The 8,028-nt window shown below is 38.5% G+C and overlaps 1 pseudogene; it reads right to left on the bottom strand.

Moving 5' to 3' along the window:
• Positions 1–6,509: 6,509 nt before the first annotated feature.
• The window catches only part of LOC114611526, a 2,395-nt pseudogene continuing 876 nt past the window's right edge, over positions 6,510–8,028 (bottom strand).

Here is an 8,028-nt window from a genome sequence, read left to right as displayed (position 1 = left end):
GAGGGGAGGGGAGGGGAGGGGAGGGGAGGGGAGGGGAGAGGAGAAGAGAAGAGAAGAGAAGAGAAGAGAAGAGAAGAGAAGAGAAGAGAAGAGACGACAAGAGACAACAAGAGAAGAGAAGAGAGGAGACAAAGCAATAATGAATAGGAAAGGTCAAGTACCTGGGAATTATGGGTAGGATTTCTTTGCATAACATGTGCTGATAAAAGAATTGGAGCACTGCATCTGTAACCACAGGTAACTAAAAGAAAATGATCAGGAATAAGCACAGTAGTAAAACATACCATAGTCTCCAAAAGAGGATACTAAATGGAAATGTATATAAAATGTATAACAAATACCTCAACTTAGACACATAAACAACTCCTGTCCCCAGAATAGTTATACTAGGACAGTGGAATAGGTTGCTCAGGACTAAGGCACATGGAGCTATCAGTGTCCATAGTCTCCAAAAGAGGATACTAAATGGATATCAATTCTGTTGCTATTTTAAAGATCATATTCTGATTCTTTACATACCATCACTGAGGCTTAATAAGTGCGAGACATGTAACTTTTATGAACATCAGACAGCATATACCCCTTATTTGGTTGTTTTTTTATCAAGGTTCTCAGCAAGAATTTGGACATGAGCAAGAGGTACCAGGACTGAGTTAGCTGAGTTTCTGTTATTTGAGTGACACTGTAAACTGTTAAAACAAACAAACATACAAACAAACATACAGATCTACTACCATCAAGTAAAGAAGCTGCTTTTTGCTCTTGTGCTAAAGATAGCTGGCAGATCCTTGGTCATTTAAGAAACAAAGTAATGACGTCAACACTTATGACATTTAACCTATGACTTGCATTGCCATAGTGATCAGTTTCAGAGAACTACATTAAGTGCTTGTCCAGTCAGCTACAATGAACTTTTCAGGAGACTGCTAGGTAGCATACATTGGCACTGAGCTCACCATTACTAAGTATCAATAAACATAATACTGCACACTGATAGCTCCATGTGCCTTAGTCCTGAGCAACCTATTCCACTGTCCTAGTATAACTATTCTGGGGACAGGAGTTGTTTATGTGTCTAAGTTGAGGTATTTGTTATACATTTTATATACGTTTCCATTGCTGTGTACCCATAACCACAACCAAGAAATTTTACAGGAAGAAGAGTTTGTTGGGATTGGCAGGTTAAGAGGGTTATTTAGAGTTTATGAACATCATTGCAGGCAACATGGCAGTAAACAGGAAGACATAACACTGGATCAGTAATTGATAGTTCATATCTCAAGCCCAACAACTATGAGGCAGATGTAATGATTTTGTAACTGTATGGGTTTTTGAAACCACAAAACCTGCAGTGACACACCAGCCCCAATAGTGCAACATCTTTTAATTCTTCTCCCAATGCCTCACCAACTCAGTACAAAACATTCAAACATATGAGCGTATGGGAACTATTCAAACTCAAAATATTATGGTAATATACGAAAGTTAACAGGCTACAGACAACAGAAGAGGAAACTTTAACCATGTTCTAAAAAGATTGCTTATCTCTGTCAATAATATTTTGAGAACTTATTGCTGCAAAAACCATTTTTATATATCCATATGTTTAGAATAAAGAATGCAATTTTTTTTGCATGAATGCTAGTCAGTTTGTAGTATCATCTACATGTAAATGTTACATTTAAGGGAATCAAAATGAGGAGTAATGATGTCATTCTCCCATTTCTTTGGTATCATAATTTGGAAATTATCACTCATTTATATGTATGCATTTATGCAATGATTATACAAATAAAAACATATTAAGGGTTTTTGGCTTTTTATAATGTTGCAAATGACCTTTACTTCTCTATCCTCATAACTGACAGCAAGTAGGTAAGAAGCAGAGAAACCTTCTGGTTCACCCAAGGAATGCTACTGGCCAGATATTGTAAGTTATTTCCTATTTCTGACTCCATATGCAGCTGAGTATGGTTCACAACAGGATCTGAAGCTAAAAAGTAGCGAGTGAAAAGGATAGGTAAAGGTCTTGTACCACATAGAAAATATAACTTAAGAATGGTGTTAACAGGTAGTATGTAGGTATGCAAAGAAACCATCAAGAGCAAGATAGGTAACAAACAAAACAAAAACAATAAACAAACAGCCATAGGCAGAGAGTTTATTTGATACAGGCAGTATATCTGTAGTAAGATATACAATAAAGACAAACTGTCTCCCCAAAGCCAAATGTCTTTGAAGACATGCTTTACAGAAGAGTCGTGAAGCTGGTTAGGTAGTGCTATAATACAGAAGAATAGTTGCTTCTGGTTCTTCTTTTGTCTAGGAAATGCATGGTCTTGATGCAATGATATTCCTTCCCTAAATCAGAGATGTTGCAGCATGACTCCAAATTTTAAAATTTTGACCACATTAGGTCCATGAGAAAACAATGAATTTAATCACAATCAAGGCTTGAAAATCTGTGGGAGCAAAGAATAAAATCTAACCCAGTGCCTATTGTAAATAAGATGATACATATAAACTACTTCATGTTAGTTCCTCTTCACTTCTATAATACAGACTAATTATGTTTTAGATGTAAGTTGTCCCCCAGGCTTATTTGAATACTTACTCTCCAAGATTGGTACTATCTTGAAAGTTTGTAGAACTTTTAGGAGTGGTACACAGCTGGAAGAATAGGTTATCTCAGAATGGGACCATAGCTATCATAACTAAATTCTATTCTCAGACATATTACTCTCTGTTTGCTAGTTCACACTGTCGTGATCAAACCTCTACACAATTGTTACCATCACCATCCTGATGCCGGCAGCAATGCTCTTCCAATCATGATCAATCTATCATTTAAAACTGTGAGTCAGGATAAATCCTTTCTCTTACAAATTGGTTTATGACATATGATTGTTAACAGTGCCTAGAAAAGTAACTAATACTGTAATGAATATGATATATAAAGTAAAATCCCAGGGCAATGATAGCAGTTTGGAAGGCTTACTCTGTTTGACCATTTCTTCTGTCCCAATAATGTTATTGATGTCTATCAGTAAGGAAAGTTACACAGAAGAAAGAATCTGTAAGATTAAGGAATTCAACATATCATTGGGTGGAGATTTCACCTTTTAACAATACAAAGTATATCTATTGAACATATAGAACAGTCACCACTGCATTGAAGTCAGTTTTTGTACGTTTTGTTTTGTGATAGATAGCTGTCTGATCTTCCTATTGTACACATCTATTGAAAGAGTACAAATGATATTCCAAGTGTTATCATATAAATTATGGATGTTGATGGGGACAAGAGGATAATACAGACAGCATAATTGCTAATTGGAAATAAGCAACGGCTGTTGCTATGATAAAGCACTTTGACTAAATTCTACTTTTGGAAAAACCGAGTTTATTTGACTCACTTACAAGTCAAAGCCAATCATCAATAAAAATCAAAAAGTATCTCACACAGGAGTTGGTAAAGTCAGTGGATGTATGCTACTTCTGGTTGGTGTGTGGTCTCATTCTTAATTATATATTTTTATATGGCCATCATCAACTGTATAGTAATGATGCCACCCATAGTCGGCTGTGCACTTGTACATCAACTAATAATCCCATATAGACATTTCCTCTGGCCGTTCTGACCTAGACAATTGATCAAAAGAAATTTGCTTCTCCAATTATACTATGCTGTGTTGACAGTCAAAGCACAAAAGTACAGTAGCTTATACTAATAAAGAATTGTAACTGTCATTGTCAAAATACAAGATTATTAGGGCAGAATTTAGGTTGTACAAAGAGTGAGGGATAGCTAACTTTGAAAATCCTATATAAAGAGAGATGACAATTTAATAAAAATTTCAGCAATGAAAAATAATAAAATTTCTAACTTGAACCAGTAAGTACAGAGAAATTAAAACAAAAAAAACTTCATAAGAAAAAAACGTACGTTTAAAATTCAGGTTACAAAAGACATCCATATGAAAGTAAAACTAAAATGCTACTACTTTCTTAAATCAACTTATTGCTTTTCTGTTTGAAGTAGACTGGATTCTTTAACTTCTCTAGGCCCAAATTTATCTATTCTAACTAAGAGGCTATTAAGAGCACCAGTCACAAATATTCTAGAAAAGAAAGTCTCATAATCAGATTATATAAAATTTATGCACTCCAAGTTAGAGAAATTGCCCATTTTAATCAACAAATTAATGAATCTAGAATTTATGCTATCAGTAGATGAACAAAGTGTAGACAAAATAAATAACAGAAGAACATGTTATACACACACACACACACACACACAAATATTCAGCAAAAACAATTCTAATTCTCTAGAAAGTAAGATGTGAGGCAAAATAACAGTTGAATATGATCCTCTTTTGATATCTTTTTATATACACACTATAGACTGTCATAGACCAAATCATCCTCAAGGAACTGGGAAGCAGTTTGGTGAACACAATATTGTAAAAGTAAAAAGAAAAGAAAAAAAACATTACTGCAGCTTCTTTTTGCTGATGTAATGTAATATAAAACAGAGAGTAACTTCAGTAAATGTTGAAGTCATACTATGTAAAAAAATCCCTAAGTCTTCAAATTTGGTTTATTTTCTCCAAATGTCTTTCTCAAATAATCTTAAGCAGACAATTTAAATCATATTCTTTAATTTTTTTCCTGATTTTTCTATAACCAACTCATAAAGATCTATACACTAAATGGGCTCTTTTATGGGGTGCATTTTGTGAGAAGAGGGACAAAAAGAAAAGGGGGAAAGTATCATTACATGGAAAATCTTTAAAATAAAATAATCATTTCATTAAAAATATTCAGATAATCAGAAGTATTGAATTATGGATAATGACTTATGCATGTTATTGAAATGATCATCTGTCCCCAATTAATACTGATATATTGCAGTTGGGAGGTCTTTTAATGATCACATTACTGGGAAATTATTGCTACTCATATAATTTGTCCTTATAATCATGTATTTATCAAAGATACAAAAGACATGTCTCCCAAGAGGCTTATTAAAATCCTTATTCTCTTGATTTTTTAATTGGTGAAGACAATAGTTTTTTAAATTTTTTTTGTGACACACCAACTGGGTTTTCATCAGCAGAAGTATCATTTAAAATTATGCTTTTGCCATATACATAAATCTCCATATTTAAAAGGCATAAAATAATAAGCAAAAATGAAGAACTATTTCACAGCCATCTACAAAGTCAAATCAAATTATAACAATGATTTGAGACATTTTTATCCACTGAATTTAAATGACTTTAGAACAATAAATAACACTGCAGATAAATTATGTGTATCTCTTTATTTTGACTGAATACAATTTAAATTTCTAATATATATATATATAATGTGTGTGTGTGTGTGTGTGCGTGTGTGTGTGTATGAAGCATCCTCACTATTCCTTCATCTTAAAGCCAACATCTTCTCCATCTTCTCTCCTTACTCCCTCTCACTCTTCACTCAGCTTCAGGGATTTTTGCCCATGTCAAACCCCAACAATTAGAATTCTACACATGCGCATGAACATAGAAGATCGACATAACTACTTGGAATTCTTTATGAGGAATCATCTCCTCTTTATAATTCTTTATGCTACTTAATAATTTACAGATGAAAGTGCCCATGATATCTAGCTTAATCTTTTACTTATACCATTTTCATATTGTTTGAATTATTTCTTCTTAGCTGAATACTCAAGGCTCATTTAGTTAAGTCTTTCCTCTACTTTGGCACACCTCTTTTGAATCTCTTCTTAATTTTCTTCAGTTGAAATGAGTTATTTATTTACTGCATATGAATGCTATGCCTGCATGGCCATCTGTGCACCACCTACATTCCTGAGACTAGAGTTACAGATGGTTGTAAGCTGCCATATATGGTTGCTGGGAATCAAACCTGGATCCTCTGGAAGACCAGCCATAACTCTTAACTGCTGAGCCATTTTTCTAGCCCCAGTGTTTTGTTTTTTAGCCTTTAAAGTCAAAACCCCATTGTGTCAGGCATGAGCATTTACACAGCAGACAGGTAGGCGGGTGCTCTACCACTGAGCCACGCCCCAGCCCCTCATGGGGTGACTCTAGGCAGGGGCTTTACTACTGAGCCGTGCCCTCATCCCCTCACTGGGTGAGTCTAGGCAAGGCCTCTATTACTGAGCCCCCGCAACAGCCCCTCACCGGGGAATTCTGGGTAGGAGCTCTACCACTGAGCCACTCCCCAATTTTCTCACTTGGGGATTCTGAGTAGGGGCTCTACCGCTGAGCCATGCCCTAGCCTAGCTGGGGACATGGTTCAGTAGTAGGATTCTACGTAGGGGTTCTACTACTGAACCATGTCCCCAGCACATCGCTAGGGGAATTCTAGGCATAAATACGTATATGGATCAGCTTCCTCCCCTAATTTGTACGTCTCTGAGCTGGCCTGTGTGACTATTGCTATTTCCTAGATATAGAACAAGACACACAGATAGGGAAAACACTCGCTCAGGGTCACACAGCTCGAACATGGTACAGGGATAGGCATTCCCCAACTATTCTCTGTAGCTCAGTGGTGAGCTGTTCTAAGACACTGACCAACAAGAACAGAAGCAATGGCCACCAGCCTTGGCTCTGTGGCATTGCACCCCTGAGCCTGAAGCACCTGCTTCCTTGACCCTCACCAATTCTCTTGGCGTTCCCAATGTCCTCCTCGGGCTGCATGTATAGCTTCAGATCCTCACCCTCATAGCCAATGTTGGTCCACTTGTCTTTCATGATTTGCTCTAGAGTACAGCATTTTGCCTGGTTCAACACCAGAAATGTCAGCAGAATGCTCTCGAAGTCTGTAGTCCTCTAAGGACTCCTTCCCGCAGCTCCTTGATGTTGTTCCCACTGAAGGGCAGGGAGCCACTGACCAGCGTGAACAGGATGACATGTAGTCTCCAGATGTCCACCTCTGGCCCATCATACTTCTAGCCCTTGAACAGTTCTGGGACGACATACTGAGGCTCCCACAGAAGGTATTTAGCTTGGATCCTGGTGTGAACACATTGCTGAAGTCAAAGTCAGCTATCTTGGTGTTGGCTTCAGCATCCAGCAACAGGTTCTCAGCCTTCAGATCCCTGAGTGAATTGTTCTTCTGGTGACAGTAATGCACAGCTGACACGATCTCCCGAAACTTGACTCGAGCCTCCTTCTCCTTCATGTAGCTGTAAGACACGAGGTAGTCAAACACATCTCCTGAGCTAGCGTATTCTATCCCCAGTTATAGCGTCTTCTCCATCTCTGTTACCACAGATAGCGTCATAATGTTTGGGATGATTGTGTCCCTTTATAATTCAGACTTCTCTGAACAGTGTCTGCAAGCTGCTGGGGTTCAGCTGGGTTTTATCAAAGATCTTGATAGCGACCTCCAGGCCAGTGAGTATAGACAAGCCAGCTTGAACTTTGGCAAAGAAGTTGCCCTTCCCGATGGTCCTTAGCAGCCTGTAATTACTCACATGGGGTTGTTCCTCAGGGAAGGAAGCAATAGAGTTCCAAAAACACTCAGGGAACAGTTGGAACAGGACGGCACTGTGTCCGAAGATCTTCGACTGCCCAAGGTTTCATGCTTGTCCGAGTTCTGATCATTGCCCAGGGCCAGTGCAGTTCTCAAAGAAATCTTCTCTGGAGTCCCAGGAAGGAAAGGGACAGGGGCGGCCAGGTAGGGGCAGTGGGGATCCCGGGGTCTCCTCTTCCCCCAACCCCCCCCCAAGATGACCTGAGGACGCAAGCTCAAAAGCTGGGCTCCATGGACACGCGAGTCTTTGTTGAATTAGAGTGAGAGAGGGCAGGACGGGGTATGGGAGAAGACACCAAGGGTCCTAGTGGCCCCTGTGCAAGGGGAACCTGGGGTGACATAAGGGCGGTGGGCTGGAGGGATGGTTCGCTGGGCGAGGGCTGGGAGGGGGCACGGAGCCGGCCTTCCTCTTAATTTTGAACACCACCCGTGGCAGCAGACCCACCAGAGGTTCTTATATATTATATATAT

This window comes from Grammomys surdaster, unplaced genomic scaffold (assembly GCF_004785775.1).
Source record: "Grammomys surdaster isolate TR1022 unplaced genomic scaffold, NIH_TR_1.0 126115, whole genome shotgun sequence".
Classification (NCBI taxonomy): Eukaryota; Metazoa; Chordata; class Mammalia; order Rodentia; family Muridae; genus Grammomys; species Grammomys surdaster.
This window is presented reverse-complemented; position numbering and strand designations above follow the sequence as displayed.